The sequence below is a fragment of the Peromyscus maniculatus genome, chromosome 3 (genome assembly GCF_049852395.1).
Source record: "Peromyscus maniculatus bairdii isolate BWxNUB_F1_BW_parent chromosome 3, HU_Pman_BW_mat_3.1, whole genome shotgun sequence".
Classification (NCBI taxonomy): Eukaryota; Metazoa; Chordata; class Mammalia; order Rodentia; family Cricetidae; genus Peromyscus; species Peromyscus maniculatus.
In genome coordinates this window covers 109936297-109952894 of record NC_134854.1, presented here as the reverse complement: position 1 = coordinate 109952894, position 16598 = coordinate 109936297, and the positions used below count along the sequence as shown (strand labels likewise).

The following is a 16598-nucleotide window of genomic DNA, read 5'->3' as shown; positions in this document are numbered from 1 at the left end:
CAAAATGCCTTAGTTTGTCCCTTATAAACAACAGAAATCGGTTGCTTGTGTGTCTGGACATTGGCAAAGCAAGATCAAGATACCAAACAAATTGAGTGTGTAACAGGGATGCTTTCTAACTCTAATTGGTACTTTGTATGTATTCTCACGTGGTCAAGGAAAAGCATGAACTCAGTCTATCAAGCCCTTTTCTAGAGGCCACGTGTTCTGCTGTATAGCAAGTCTTTAGTGCTTGGGAGTCCCTAGATCTTAATACTGTTGTTTTGTGACTGATGCTTCAACAGAGACTTGGCAGGACACAGACACAGACTCACACTTATACACACACTATACACACTACACACACACACACACACACACACACACACACACACACACACATCTCACAATTAGGCATGATACAACTAGCTGTGTCCAGCCTAAGGAGAGTCCTTCAGGGCAGCTGATGTACATTATATAGGAGCTCAATGGGAAAAAACAGGAAAGTGTTATGGGATATTTGATGGCACTGAGAAACTCAGAGACTGGTAATAAAATTACCCTTGGGTCAGGTGGTGGAGCCAGCAACTAGTTGACAGGAATTAGCCATTGAGAGGAAGGAGGGAGTAGGAATATGGATAGAGAAATGCACAGGAAGGAGCTGGGAGGGACTTAATTTGGGTCTTTATGGTTTGGGACGAGTGCAGGGACACTTTTCTCCTTGGGTCTCTGGCTAAAAAGGAAGGTCTTCTGGTTGCTTCTCGGCCTCTCATCTAGCAGATTTTCTCCCCAACATCTGATTCCTGAGTTCTTATTGGTAAATAGAACAATAGTCTTAGTTAAAACTTGCATTTAGTGGCTGTGGCTTAGCTGGTACCAGTGGGACCAGAAATGTATGGTTCTCGGGGTTTTTTGGAGGGGTGCTGCCTCTGGGGCCTCGGGGCACCGATGCAAGGCCGATAAACGGACAGAGAAACAACCAAGTCTCATAAAGGTGAGCACATGGCAATTATTAAAGCTAGGAGAGTGGAGGCAGGAGAAATAGCAGTTGAAGTTGTCTTTGGCTCCACAGTAGTCTTGAGGCTAGCCTGTGCTACAGGAGACCCTGTCTCACCAAACCAAAAAGCAAAAGCAAAGAGAAGAGCAAGGACTGCTTTTGTTTTGTACGTGATGGAGGTTCCCACTGCTTCAGAAATATCGTTTGCTGTGAGACACAGGACATGGACCCAGTGAGTGTGACATCAACAACTGAGGTGGGAGGGCTGTGGGCAGCCTTTTCCATGTTCTTGAGGCTACGCTGCTGTCACCTCCCATCAGAAGTCATTGGTTTTACACATTAGATGGACCTCACAGGACCCACCCAGAACCAGCTATGCGACATGAGCCAAAGAAACTGGATGGAAGTTTATGAGAGGTCAAGAAGGATGTTTTCTGTCAAGAAAACGTTCACACCACCTGAAGGCATCATGTGTCTACACATTCCACACTTAAGCACTGGCTAGCAATCCTAACAAACCAAATCATCACATGATGAAAGGGAGACATGGGTACTGTCCAGCAATGGGCACTGAAGTCCTACTTGCTAGTTCTCTATCAGGTATTAGGTTCCTGAAAGTCACAGAGGATAGGCCCTCCCTCATCATCAACACTTGGGAAATCCAGGAAGGAGACTGAAGGGCCTTGCTGTTGGACCATGAAGGTCCTGCTACCCACCACCTCTCCTCAGAGATGAAAAGATTAAGATTGGAGGTGGTGGCATGTGCCTTTAATGCCAGTACTTGGGAGGCAGAGGCAGACAGACCTCTGTGAGATCAAGACCAGCCTGGTCTACAGAGAGAATTCCAGGACAGCCAGGGCTACACACAGAGAAACACTGTCTGGATAAACAAATGAAGAAAAGACTAGGAGTTTTATTCAAGGCCAGGTTTGGGAAAACCAGGTAAAGACTGTCCTTGTCAATGAAATGTCCCCTCCTTTTCCAAAGGGACAGGTGTTTGGGGTGGGTCTGTGGAGTGCTGGGCATGATTCCAGCACTGGGCAGTCTTGTTCCTGGACATGTTCTTTGTGCTCTTAGGCCAGCAGAACCGATCCTTTACTTCAGACTCACTATTGTCCCCAACCTCTGTGTGTGATAGCACACAGCTTTAGTCCTGTGATCACACCCCACTTAAGTTAGAAAATGAAAATGACCCATGCAAGGACAGTGTCCATCAGACAGAAGGACAGAAGATGGTGGAGGGACAGTGTGGTAAGTCCCACCAAGGAAAGTTCTTTTCTTCCTTGAAGAAGAGGCTCCTTTTAGACTTTCATCTTTTTCTGTTCTTGAATTCTTTTCAGCTGCCTTGTTTTATACATAACATGAACAGAACGGAATCTCATCTCTGGCCTTGCTCAGAGCCATGACTTTTGACCTGCCAGCCTAAGATAACCACCTAGGAGGAGACTTTTTCCTGAAGCATAGACACAATCTGTGCCCTTCCTTAAACACCTTCTAAGTAGGCAGTGGTGATGCACACCTTTAATTTAGCACTAGGGAGGCAGAGCCACTCTGATTTCTGAATTTGAGGCCAACTTGGTTTACAGAATGAGTTCCAGGACACCAGTGCTACACAGTGAAATCTTGTCTTGAAAAAACACCCCCCCCAAAAAAAGGGGGGGAAAACACCATCCAATGTGGCCTCTCAGTTCTTGGACTAGGAGTCCATAAAACATAGAGTGGGAGGGCCTGAAATAAAAGGGGAATCACTGGAGACTTGGAATCAGTGGGCAGGAGTTAGTGAGATGAGAGGAATGTGTTCAAAGTTCATGGACATGTATGGAAATGTCACTGTGAGATTACTTACTCAAGATGTGCAGTTAATATCAACTAATGCCTGTTTTTTAATAGTGGAAAAGGGATAAATCAAAGTGAAAATGACAGATCAAGAAAGAATACAAAAATAAAAATATGAGATTATAATGAAAAATAAGAGTAGGACAATCATTCCTGAAACCCATAAGTGAATAATTAAACAGAAAAGCTGCAAAAGCCATGGCCTCAGAAGGGAACTCACTCTGATGAGGTTCAACAGCTGTGCAGAGTCCTCATGAAGCTCACCAGTGTGGAGATCCACCAACCAACAGCTACCACACTGTGTGGACAGAAACCAGCCCTAGTGCGTTCTGTATATGGCCAGGTATCTATCATTCCTCACAATGGCTCCTTGTGACTTCGCAGCAAAAGATGAACTAACCATGTTTGGGCACAAATCATGCTGATTTCCTAAGTTTCTGCACTGGAGGACAGGAAAGACAAGGAAGCAGGAAAGGCGGGTACCTAGGGCCGTAGGAACCTGAGGAAGCTGGTTACACACAGTTCTCTCCTGTTGCCAGTGACTGACTTCTGGCAAGGCCCCCATTCCTAAGGTCCATACCTTCCCTAAACAGTGACTGCTGTTCAAACCCATGATTCTTTGTGGGAATTCTGCCATCAAAACCATAAGAAGGATACTTTCCACTTTAATAATAATAGAAGGAATGGTGGTCATGCCAGCAACAGGCTCCAGAGTGTTGTCCTTCAGTGGGTTGTGGACACTGTTATTCATCTATTAGTGGACAGGCAGCATGGTTCCTTTTTCACTTGCTCCCTAATGCTTTAATAACTATCTACTTATAAAGCTCATCATATACACACTCAAGAAAGTCAATTCCCTTTTCATTAGACGCAGACTATGGAGAAATGGATGGTGGTCTCTGGTTGACATTGGGAGTCTGTGATGGCTAATCTTGTCACCTTGAGTATATTAGGAATGAACTGAAACCCAGCCAGTGGGACACACCTGAGAGGAATTTTCCTCTGTTAAATTATTTGAGGTGGAGACTGTCCCTAATTCTGGATCCTATGAGTCAGTAGATCCACCCTACATCTGGCCCACACCTTCAGCTGGTAGAAGGAAGCTTGTACTTTTTCTATCTGCTTGCCCTCACTCTCACTGGCAAGTTCATCTAGTCTGAGCCTTCCTTTGCCAGTGTTAGAACCCACTTCTGGATTCCAGTGTGGACTGAAAACTGGAAGCTCTTTAGGAACTTCCTGGGATCCCAGCACCAGATTGGGTCTGCTAAGTCACCCAGTGTCTTAGTTATTGTTCTATTGCTGTGAAGAGACTCTATGACCAAGGCAGTTTGTAAAAGAAAAGCATTTAACTGGGGACTTGCTTACAGTTTCAGAGGGTTGGCCCATGACTGCTATGGCATTGAATATGGCAGCAGGCAGTCTTGGCGCTAAGGCAGCAGCTAAGAGCTTACTTACATCCTGTTCTGCAGGACATGGAAAGAGAGAGAGAGAGAGAGAGAGAGAGAGAGAGAGAGAGAGAGAGAGAGAGAGAGAAAGAGAGAGAGAGAGAGAGAGAGAGAGAGAGAGATTGAACCTGGCCTGCACTTTTGAAACCTCAAAACCCATCCCCAGTGACAAACCTCCTCCAACAATGCCACACCTCCTAATCCTTACTAAACAATAGCTTGAAACCAAATACAAAAATTCAAACATATGAGTCCCTTGATGGGCACCTGAGCTCTCATTCAAATAATCATTCTTAGTATCCCAGTGAGTTGATAGTTGATATATTGAAAATGAGAAACACCTAGGTATGGGCAGTGCTCCCATGTTTGGGCAGGAATACACACCATCGGCAGCTACACACTACTTTATAGCTGTCTGCTGGGCTGGTATTGATGGTCAACAGGACTGAACAGCTCTGTATCATATATCTCCAAACCCCTGAGTAAAAGAAGTTTATTACTTAGTATTTTGTGTTGTCTTAAATGTCACTTAATTCATGTGCTCATCAGAAAAAGAATGGAGGCTTTATTTTCAGTTCAAATCCAATAGACTGCCAGCCAGCAGGTGTAATGCTTCCTGTTCAGCCTTTCCTGGGATACAGAATATACATGTTGGCAAAGCTACAGAACGGAACTGTAGATGATAGGTTATTGGATACAGACAATGAAGGTGCATCAAGACTTCAGGCTTGAGAGATCCTCAGGCCATAAAGTGCTTTCCAGGCAGCTCGAAGACTTGAGCTCTAGGCCAGAACCTGAGGACCAACCATGCTGATGACAATGCTGGTGATAAAGCAGGAGGGTGGCGCACACTTGTAATCCCAGCACTGGAGGGCAGAGACAGGTGCCGTGCTGGCCAGCAAGTCCTCCAAATCACTGAGTTTCAACACCAGTGCAAGGCTCTCTCCCAGAAAGAATAAAGTAGACCACAACTGAAGACGGACACTTAAAGTCGATGGTTATGCTCCACACACACATGCACACCCATATATATGAACACAAACACAAAAAAGAGCTGTGGGGTATTAAGGATCTTAGACTTAGCTGCTCCTAACAACAGCTATATGGTAATTCAGTAAGGATGTGGTGGCTGCGCTCCATGGCTCTCAGGGTAACCAGGGGAACATGGATTCTGTGCTGGAAAATCAGACTACAAGGAACTATGTTTTTGAACTCTCCATGCTGAGGAGACTTTTTTTTCTAAGATATAAACTATAAGTCTAAATATTTTCTCTCTCTGCACAAGAATCAAGAATAGGAGTTGGCCCAGTATATTGCCCTCTGGCATGAGTTAAAAAAGTTTAAACAACAATTGTCTAGAGATTTCATTGAGGTGGATTCTGGTCCAACTAGGCCAGTGGTGGCCAGTGCAGAAAAATCCCTGTGAGGAGGTAGACTCCAGCACATCAGGGTCATCCACAAAGACTGAAGCCTAGTAAATAGAAACCCCAGCCACCAAGCCACTACAGGTGCATGACCTAGAAGATGCCTATGAAGATGTGACTCTTGCTGGGGAATGTCCCATTAAAAAAGATGTGGCCCCCAGTACATCAGCATCAGCCACTCATACTGTAGAAAGTGACACTCAGAAATATGTAACTCCCAGTCAGCATCAGCCACTCGGGGAGAAGAAGTAGTATTCTAAAATATTTGGCCTCCGGTATATGTATGAGTATCATCCACTCAGGCTGGAAATGCGGGATGCTCACAAGGCCAGCTAAGTCACCTCTGGTTCCCCAGTTGGAAAGGCCTTGTGTAGAAGTGGTCCTCATTTCATCTTCGAGGCTGTGAAGTCAGCAATCCACCAGTGGAGGAATAGGAGTAAGGTATTCCATTTCATTTCAGAGGGGAGAGAAAAATAGGAGGGGGGTCTATCAGCTAGTCTATTAGCTGCTCATAGTTGGAGTCTCAGAACTGCAGCTTTTCTAGGCTGCAGGTATTCATTGATGACCTTGCAGTCCTAGGCTCTCAAGAGGTCATCCTATGCCTACATTTCCATAGAGGGAACTCTGTAGTTCTCCCCTGAGACAAGTCTCTGCATGGGTCCACAGGATGACAGCAACACCCTTTGATATCTAAGTCCAGTTCTTCAGGGCTGCACTTAGAGGGATTGGCCTACATGGCTGAGCATTCCCACAACAGACTTCCTCCAAGGTGGAGACTCTGGAACACTGATAGCTTGGCTCGGTCTACTTCTGAAAGGTAGAGGCCAGAGACCAGAGGACTCAAGGAAACATAAGGCCACAACTCAGAGTCCAGGAGACCTGGAGTTCTGAGGTCTAAGGACAGAGGAGTGCATGGCAGTCCCAGGAGAGACACAGAGGAAATGCCTCAGCCTGTTTTTCCAGTGTGGTTCTCAGCTGGCTTCATGGTACCCACACATGTTGAGAGTGGACCTTGTCCACAAAGCCCTTGGACCCACATATCAATTTCCTTAGAAACACCTCATGGTCTCACCCAGAAATGACATTCCATCCAATCAGGTTGATGATAAATTCCATGGTCTTCCAGTCAGCTGTGGCCAGAGGATGGAGAAGAGATTTTGTGTCCCCTTTGTGGTGCCACCATGGGAGATTGGCTCATGCAGGGAATCCCAGTGGCTTAACTTTTGACTCGCAGGGTGCCACCTCTGAGTTGCACTTGTACAAACCTGGACCTGCTGTAGTGGTGTTTGCTCTGCCCATGAACTTGGGCTCTACAGCCAGAAGGAGGAGGCGGTGCTTCTTGCCTTCTTATGTGACCTCTTCAAAGGAGAGGAGAGAGAGAGAGGTCACGTGTTTCCTTCTTCCTTCCTCCTGGCATGCCTGGGAATTGAACCTGGGTCCTCTGGAACATCAGTCAGTGCTCTTAATCACTAAGCCATCTCAGCCCAAAGGAGTTAATGCAAATACCACTACAACCTGCGGCCTCAGACTTTTCCCACTTGTCCATTGCAGTCCACAGCGTCTAAAGCTTGTGCCCTCTGCTTGTTCCCCACGAATTGTGGTCTCATTTCTTCATTCTGCCATAAGAACACCACAGAAAGCATTGAAACCTGGGGAGTACAGGAAAAGAAGGAAAAATTCCTTCCTGAGTTGAGATTGCTTCCTCCTTTGACTCTTGGAAAAGATACTCAGTCGGATTCCACACAGTGTAGTGCCTGCGCTACTACCCATTCACCATGTCCGAGTGAGGGGCTGAGGATTAAAACAGAGACAAGACATTGGGTCATTTGTCTCAGTAGAATGCCCTTTATTGAAGGAGGGATGAGGCCTTAAATACAGGCTTACGGCACAGTGGAAGAACCTGGGAGGGCAAAAGTTGGCTACAGATGTTTTACATTCTAGCATTACACCAATATGCAGGATACACAAACAAGGAACCTCCAGTAAGCTGTTTAGGAGGAATGAAACCGGCAGGGAATTAGCATAGGGAGGACATCTGATCAAGGTCAGCAAGCAGGGCAACAGCTACCCAAGGAACGGGGGCCAGGGCCCAACAGCACAGATCGCCAGTCACACTGAAATTAATGACTTAATATTTGCATGTTTTCAGATTTGGATAAGTCCCTTCAATTAAACCATTCAACTTAATGCTATAGTTAGAAATGTTTCATTGTATTTCAGACTGGTAGTTTGTGGCAGTAATCCCAGCCATTGGGAATAGGGGGCCATAGGTTTCCTAGAAGCTAAAGGCCAGCCCCTGAGACAGAATGAGACATTGTCTTGAGGGAAAGGCAGGCGGTCTGGTTAATTTAATTCTAACTGAGTAGGAAGACTCACTTCCCTATGTGTAAAGTTCATAGTGCTGAGCCTGGGATATAAAATATGTGAGGTTTGGGCATGTATCCAAGGACTGTGCAGGAGACAGCAGACACCCAAGACTAAAGAGGAAAGTTGAGAAACGTGTGAAGCAAGAGCTCTAGGAACTGGGATAAAGGCAGAACCATTGACTGGAGAGCTTGAGCTCCTTCCTCACTGCCCCAAAAAACCAGTGAGTGATGGGGAAAAGACCCCACCTTACCCTTAAATGAGGAGACCTGAGCAAGGAATGTGCCAGCAGGACAGTCCATCAGAAGAGCACAAGGGACTCGTATTTGCACAGGGAGAGAGCACACAGCCCTCAGAGGCAGGATTGGGGTCGGGGAGCTGAAGACAGAGAGAGATGATTGAGCTGATGTGTGAAGGAGTCACACCTGATCACACCTGATCACACCTGAGAGCTTACATCCGATCTACACGCAAGAGGCAAATGCAAAACTAAAAAGTTTTGAAAGCTCAAAACTCTCAGTCAGTGACACACCTTCTCCAAAGAGGCCAAACCTCCCACTCCTTTTCAAACAGTTAACAACCTGGAACCAAGTATTCAAGTAAATGAGCCTGGGGTTGGGGGGGGCATCTCATTCAGTCCACCACAAGTCCTGTGAGATGAACACACAATGACACACACACACAAAGAGCAGTCTCCACTCTTCTGGAAGCCCCAGGACAGTCTCTCTTCCAGTTCTGGGAAGAAACAAAACTCACTTTCAAATGAGTGTCTTGGGGAGCATGGGGCAGGCTGTGTGTGTCATACATGCACATATATGGGTGCACACAGTCATTCACACGTGTGTAGAGGGCAGAGCAGGACGTCAGGTGTCTTCCTCCACTGCTTTCCATCTGCAGCCTTGAGAAAGGGAAGCTCATCATGTTGGCTAGGCTGGCCGGCCATCAAGCTCTCAGAATCTGCCTATCTTCCCCCTTCAACCTCCGTACTGGGGTCACAGGAATATGCAACCATGCCTGGATAATTATATAGGTGCTGGATATTCAAACTGAGGTTCTTACACTTTAGCAAGTTTCCTACGCCAGAGCTATCTCCCAGCACTAATATTGGATTTTTGAGGCAGGTCTTACTCTGTAATACAGGTTGTCTTAGAACTTGCTATGAAGACCAGCCTGACTTTGAACTTGTGATCTTCTTGTGGTCCTGGTGCCACAACTTCAGCCCTCATAGACATACACACATAAAAAGAAATGTACATATGTGTGTGTTTCTGTTCTTATTTGTCCCCCAATCTGGAATAAGATCAGAATGCCAACATTAAAACAGAAATAGGAAAAATTTGTCCCTATTTATCTAAACACCTAATGCCATTTTAGAAATGTTCAAAATGTTTTCTTCCACATGATTTTAATTTTCATTGAATTTGCAATAGTAACAATCTATTTGACACAAGGAATACTGTGCTGTTTTGTTTAAGCCTACACATTCACACATGGAAAAACATTAGTATAAATTTACTTTATTTGTTATATTATAGTTAGGGCATTATGATGATGCTCTTTCCTTAAAATGACATGGAAATTAGATGATACTGACCTGAATCCATTTCTGGTTAGTAAAGTGATCACAGTGTCGCAGTAACTATGTGTGGGAAGGGGAGATGGAAAGCCACCTGCTTGAGAACCAGCATCCTACACAGGAATTTCAATTTTGAAATAATACATAATTAACTCTCACTTACCTTTTGCAAAGGCACATTGACACCACATCATGAGCCCTAGGTATCTGCTGTCTACCAGGAGATATCTTTCCACTTGATACAAAGGATTGTGGTTAGACAATTCTGTGTCTCTGATAAAACTTGTCCTGGCATGAAATACTTAGGAGATATATAGGACACGAAGCAGATGGTATTCTAGCGAAGAATAAAAGGGTCTTAAATGAGGCACGGAGCAACAAGTTGTGTTACTAGGGACACAATAGGCAAGTAGTATTGCACACATGTGGAATCTAAATTTAAATATATATACACATACACACATATATGTATACACATATGCTTGCTATGAACACATAATGTAAGATTTGGGAAAGGGATCCAGTGGCAGGTGCAAAGGATGAGAGGGGAAATGTGGGGGATGATCATGAGCAAAGTATAATAATTATGTGCATGAAAATAGAATGAAACCCTGCTTTTTATGTCAAGTTAAAATATTAATGAAAATATTAGGAGTAATTAATACAGCACACAGGCTGAAAAGGCTCAAATTCTATCCTTTCACTGACAAGTGTCTTCAGTCCCCACATAACTGACATCAATTCCATCAGCAGAATGCTCCAAGTTCTTATAGGAGTAGACAATCTGAACTTCAACCACACCAGGGGTCAGCGTGGAGAGTGAGAGCTGAGGTAGTTTATGTCCATGAATTGCAGCTAAGCAGGGTTCATTCAGTAAACAAGAAGATCAGAAAGTGAGGACTGAGTGGCAAGAGACCGGGCTGAGACAGAGAGAACCCCAGAACAGAGGAGCCTACTGTGACAGGCCATGGCAAGGAGGTGGCTTTTTATTTCTTAAACTTTTTCTGTATTTGAGCTGTCTCCCCACTCCATTCCAAATTTTCAATTTTAAATAATTCACTAGATTTAGGGTTTCTTGTATAAGAAATGCATCAGGGTGAAATGAGAGTAGATAAATGGACAACAGGTGTAGGACTCTGTCTCAGCAGGTCAGGCAAGTTCTGCGCTGGGATGCAGAAGGAGGGACACTGCCAGACTCTAAGGATATCAGGAGATAAAACTTACTGAAGTCTGGGGACAGGGAGAGGACAGTCTGTCCATCCTGGGTTTTAAGTACTGCTCATTTGTGGGGATAAAACAAAGAACTTGATGAATTCTGGGGTGGAGAGAGGCCGGTCTGGCCATGCCTGGCGCAGCTATTCCTCACTTGTGGAGATGAAATCTGGGAAGGGGAGCAGGACAGGGACAATCGCAACAAGTAAAGAGTTTACCAGCATCTGTGAACAAAATCGAAAATCTAACCACCGGCACAGGCAGGGAAAACTCCTTCAAATGATACCTCCACCTCCAGAGTCCTGGGAGTGACAGAGCCTCTCCAGCTGGTACTGAGGGCAGGGTGGCTGCAGCTCAGACCGGATCCCTCACACTGTGTGCAACTAAATAGCGACCTGAGGACTGCAGCCCCTGTGATCAATGGCTACTACCCATTACGGGCAGCAGCGCCCCTCGGCCTTCCGCACTGGCCCGAGCTCCACAGACAGAAGACAAATTCCAGTCCGGACAGACAGCCAGACGAGACCCCAGAAGGCGGAGATGCAGCGCTGAGAACTCTGGGAGGTGGAAGAGATCAAGGCCTCGGAGAAAAGGATGACCCAGGGAAGCCAAAACTGGAACAGAGCGCCTTGCCATTCCGGGATGTGGTTTCTGCCCTTCTTTTGTGGGGCACAGCCAGACTACGTCCAGCCCCCAACTGGGGCCACTGCTCATGTGGGCACCAGGAAGCCGCCCACCCAACGCGGGAGAGAACCAACCACCAGAACATCGACCTCCGGGCGACCGGAAGATGTCCCTAGATCAAGTAGGAACTCGGGGTCCTGTGATCGCTAGTGTACAGGTGGAGTGGCTCACCGTGAAGACAGGCGTGGAGGCACCAGAAGAGCTCGATTGGTCAGCCTGGCTTTGGTCCCACAGCGCCCTCTGTAGCTCAAGACGAGCAGTGCAGGTATGCTTGGTAGCCCTCCCTCCTGGGGTACTTGGATTCCTCAGGACAGGAACACAAGTTCAATCCTCCTCCACCCCGCCACAGGTGCCTGTGTGTTCTTTACAGTGTAGTCAAATGTAGACATTTGTCCATACTGCTTACTTTCACACATGTATGTAATCACTTTGTACAAAGGCAAACACTACATTTACATTGCCCCCAAATGTACATATATATATATTAATACATACATAATACACACACATATATATGTAATGCAAATTTTAAAAGGTCTTATTAATAAAAAAAAAAAAAAACCCAGAGCCAGATATTGGGGTGAATTCTGAGAGATCAGAGAGATAGAACAAACCACAGCTAACCTCACCTCGCCAACTCCTCAGCTGATCTTGTTTCCTCAGACTGAGAGCCTCTCAGTCCTCACCCAAATGGATCTCAGCTGAACTGCTGCTCAAAAGCCCAGAAGCTTAAAAGCCTCTAGTTCCTGGTCCTCATGCCTTATATACCTTCTGATTCCTGCCATCACTTCCTGGGATTAAAGGCATGTGTCTTTCCCAAGCAAGACATGAGATCTTCTCAAGTCCTGGGATTAAGGTGTGTGCCACCATGCCTGGCTCTGTTTCCAGTGTGGCCTTGAACTCACAGAGATCTGAGTGGATCTTTACCTCCGGAATGCTAGGATTAAGTGTGAGTGCCACCACTGTCTGTCCTCTATGTCTAATCTAGTGGCTGTTGTGTTCTCTGGCCCCAGGTAAATTTTATTAGGGTTCACAATATATTGGGGGACACAATATATCACCATATATATTATATACATATAAATTTATATCCATGCTAGTTTTAAAAGCATCAGAGTATTTCACTGATAATGAATATAAGTCAACATACCATAGTTCATTTAACCTGTCCATATTTACAGACATTTGCCTGTTTGCAAGGTGTTGGGGGGGGGCGTTGATTATATTTTTGATCTTCTGTAACAGAAAATTGTGCAATGAACATCCTTGTAAATGTATACAGAGATGAACAAAACACACGGTAATGTTTTTAACAATCCTGTTGAATTGCCAAAAACTGTCAGCCCACCCATCCACTGACGGCCACTTTTCCTGGCATCACACAGCAGGTGCCACGACAGCTTTGCATAGCATGGTTTTCTGTTCAGTAAACACCAGAGAGAACAGAGAAAAGAGGAGCTCAAGTGCAAGATTCCCACAGCACTCAGGCAGAGGCTCCTGTGCCTGCTACGGAATCTCTGATTCACCTACAAGAGGAACCAAAGGACGGGACATTGACGTCAGAGCAATGGACTAAGTCCCTGAGTAGACTGTGGGAACTCATGGTGGCCACTAATAAAAACATTTACCTTAGTTTATAATTCCAGAGGTACCTTCCATACACTCATGGTAATATTCACAGCAACTTAGATCTGTGGAAGCTGACTGAAGTCAGTTATTTTTAAAAAATGAATGACAGTGAATTCATTCAGTGAATGAATGGGCAATGACTGCTAGTTAAAATTTCTGGCTGATGGTCATATTTAGTCAGTTTTATAACCATGTATATTTACAATTATGAAAATTCTCCCATAATTTAAAAAGGTCAATTAGAAAATTGCTAATTGGAAACAGAAGCCATATGTTACCAGACAAAGTATGTTTACCTTTGAAGAGATTGTAAGCAAGAATTAAGCATATTCTAAGTTGACATTAACAGAATAAACAGTCCTTTGGAAATTATAGAAAATTGTTGGTGTATTGCCCTAAAAACAAATGGTACAGATGCCGACAGGCAGGAAAATACCCAAATGTTGCCTAAATCTCTCAGGAACTACAAAAGCCAAATTGATCTTTTACTTCAATTCTGAAGCACCAAACAACTCACTATAAATTGACCTAAGATGAACAGAAATGCAACAACTGTTAATAAAATACTTGCAAGTGGAATTCAAGAAAGCAGCAATGAGTTATTCTCTGTGATGAACACGGCTTCATCCCAAAAGTGCAGGAATGGTTCAACATATAAAAGTCAATAATACACCAAATAAATGGACTCAAAGACAGAAATCAGTAACAAGTTAAGGATGCCCAATTTCTCCACTCTCTTTCAATATTCTTCCTGAAGTCTTAACTAGAGCAATAAGACAAGTAAAAGAAATGAAAGGGAAATAAGGCAGAAATCCAAGTGTCTGTATTTGCAAAGGATGTGAGTCTCTATGACATCTAAAGACTCCACCAGAAAACTCTCAGGTATCAACACTCAGCGCAGCTGCAGAACACAGAACTAACATAGAAAGTGGACACAGAGGGTGCAGGGCAGGGAAGGGAGCAGAGGAACTGCAGACTTCCATGTGGAAGCATCAAATTGCTATGAAAATGACCTTTCCACAGGCTGTGTTGGATCAGCAATGCTCACACAAGTCCATGTGCTTCTGCTTTAGTCCCAGCTGAGGTCTATGACTAGAGGGTGGAAACTTTAGGAGTGGTCCCAGGCTTCTGACCATTGGGAGATTGTCCTTGAAAGGGACCCAGCTCTCTCTCTCTCTCTCTCTCTCTCTCTCTCTCTCTCTCTCTCTCTCTCTCTCTCTCTCTCTCCCTCTCTCTCTCCTCTCACATTCTCTTTATATAGACAAGATCTCTCCTCTCGTACTTGCTCTGTATACAAGGATGGCTCTGAACTTCTGATCCTCTTGCCTCCACCTGCCAAACACTGGGATTTGGGAGCACATATCATCACACCAAGTATTTTAAGTTGCTGGAAACAAACCAACTTTGTACTTTGCACACACTAGGCAAGCACACCACTAACTGAACACACACCCGGGCCCCTCTTTCCCTTGTTGTCCTGTGATGGAGAAGGGACTTGCTCCACTGAGTGTCCCTTGCATTTGACATCCTCCCCTCGCCACAGGACAAAAATGCACAGGGCCAAGTGCCTGTGAGGCAAAACAAACCTTTAAAGTTCTAAGTTAGGTATCTCGGGTGTTTTTCATGACAGAGAGCTGACTGTCACACCACACTAAGTTGGGTCTTAATATTCCACCCACCCTGACCCAGGCAGCTGTGCATTCTCCTGATATCCACGAGAACACAGGAAATAGAGATTATCCTGACTTACAGAATCATCACATAAAGAAGGATGTGCTGTCATGTGCCTTTAATCCCAGCACCCAAAAGACAGGAGCAGGTGGAGGATCTGTGGGTTCAAAGCCAGCCTGGGCTACCTAGAAGCTTTGTGGGTTTTAGTCGCAGGTATCTGAAGTATGATGCTGAGCTAGAAACAAAACCAAACACGTTTGAAAATATCATAGCTCTTCAGGCTCTGTCTCTGTACTACCAGCTCTTCCACATGCACACACACAAAGAATTCCTACTTCATGATAAGCATGAGAACCCTAACTAGGAAAAATGAGTGAGGATCTATGCGTGCAGCACTCGTCTTCGTAGGTCCTTCCGTGAGTATGCAAAGCATGCTAAGTCAGGACTTATCCATGGAACAATTCCTACAGTTAGGCAGAAAAATAGAAATGACAAGAAACAGATGTGAGGATGACCTGACCCAGCCCAGCTCAAATAAGGTAGGGTTCGAGGAGAATAGAGATCTGCAGACAGGAGGCTTGAACCCTAGACAGCTACACTTAGGGAACATCACTCTCCTCAACTGAGCTCCCAAAGGAGCTCCCCCATTCTCCTCTCTCCTCCCTTTATGGTTAGAGATTTTTTTTTTTTTTTAAAATACATATGGAGGTGCACCATGTGGATGTCTGCTGTCCAAAGGGGCTAGAAGGGGGCATTGGATCCTTTGGAACTGGGGTTACCTGTGGATGTGTACTAAATAAATGGTGGCTGGGAAAGGAACCTAGGTGGCATGGAAGAACAGTCTGGCACAGCCATATCTGAATGGAATGGCAGAAGTCATAGAGCCAGCACAGCTGCTTGACAAAGATCCAGCAGAGCTGAGCCACATGATGGCTGCCATGTCACCTTTGGTTTTCATCTCCACCTGTTACATACTTGGGGCACTTTTAATATTTGTACAATTTGAGGATATTGGATTGATGGAAAATTCCTTATAATCATTTACGCCTTCTCCCAGGAATGCTGCTTCCAAGCTCATCCAGAAAAGTCCTGAACATACTATCCCCTCCACACACACACTTTGAGGGAGATATCATTATCTACTTGAAGGTCTTCCTTATGCCTTGGAGGTTGTGACACATAAAGAAGCCAGAGGTCTCTTCGTGAGGCTATGAGACATTCTTGAAGCATCTGTCCCTCTACTTACACAGGAACAAGATATTCAAAACAAAGTAAAATTCAAAAGAGTCAACAAGATCCGGTGGGCTAGAGGAGTTGGCTACAGTTCAGGTTACAAGCCTCTTCCCACTGTACACTCAGACAATTACGTGGCATACAACTCTGCCCTACATAGAGACATATTGATGAGCAAAGTGTGGAATGGAAAGATGATGAAAGTATGAGGTGTCAGGACCTCCCTCTCTTAGAAGTTAGCTCATGCAGAGCCACTATAATGTCATATGACCAAGGAACAACAGAATGCCAGGATTAGACATATAGACAAATTCTATAAGGTTATAAATGTGAACATTGATTGTATTATGCCAGAATTGAAATGATAACTGCAGCAGTTTTAGCCTGAGGATTTCTCCTGGGCACTCTGATCACTAAGAGTTAATAATACGTTGCTTGGGACATGGCAAAATGCCCAGGATGGTTGAAGATTTTGTTTTGGTCTAGTGTCCTTGAAGCAACCAAAACAACCAGCCTGAGCACAGGCTGTCATATGCCTCTAGATTCTC

The 16598-nt window shown here is 44.9% G+C and overlaps 1 protein-coding gene across 2 annotated transcripts in view; it reads right to left on the bottom strand.

Moving 5' to 3' along the window:
• The window catches only part of LOC143272428 (sperm motility kinase-like), a 76610-nt gene extending 73479 nt beyond the window's left edge, over positions 1 to 3131 (bottom strand). For both annotated transcript variants that reach the window (XM_076567201.1, XM_076567202.1), the window contains exon 1: positions 3033 to 3131. The gene's annotated coding sequence lies outside the window, so the exon portion shown is untranslated. The remainder of the gene's footprint in view (positions 1 to 3032) is intronic.
• Positions 3132 to 16598: the final 13467 nt, after the last annotated feature.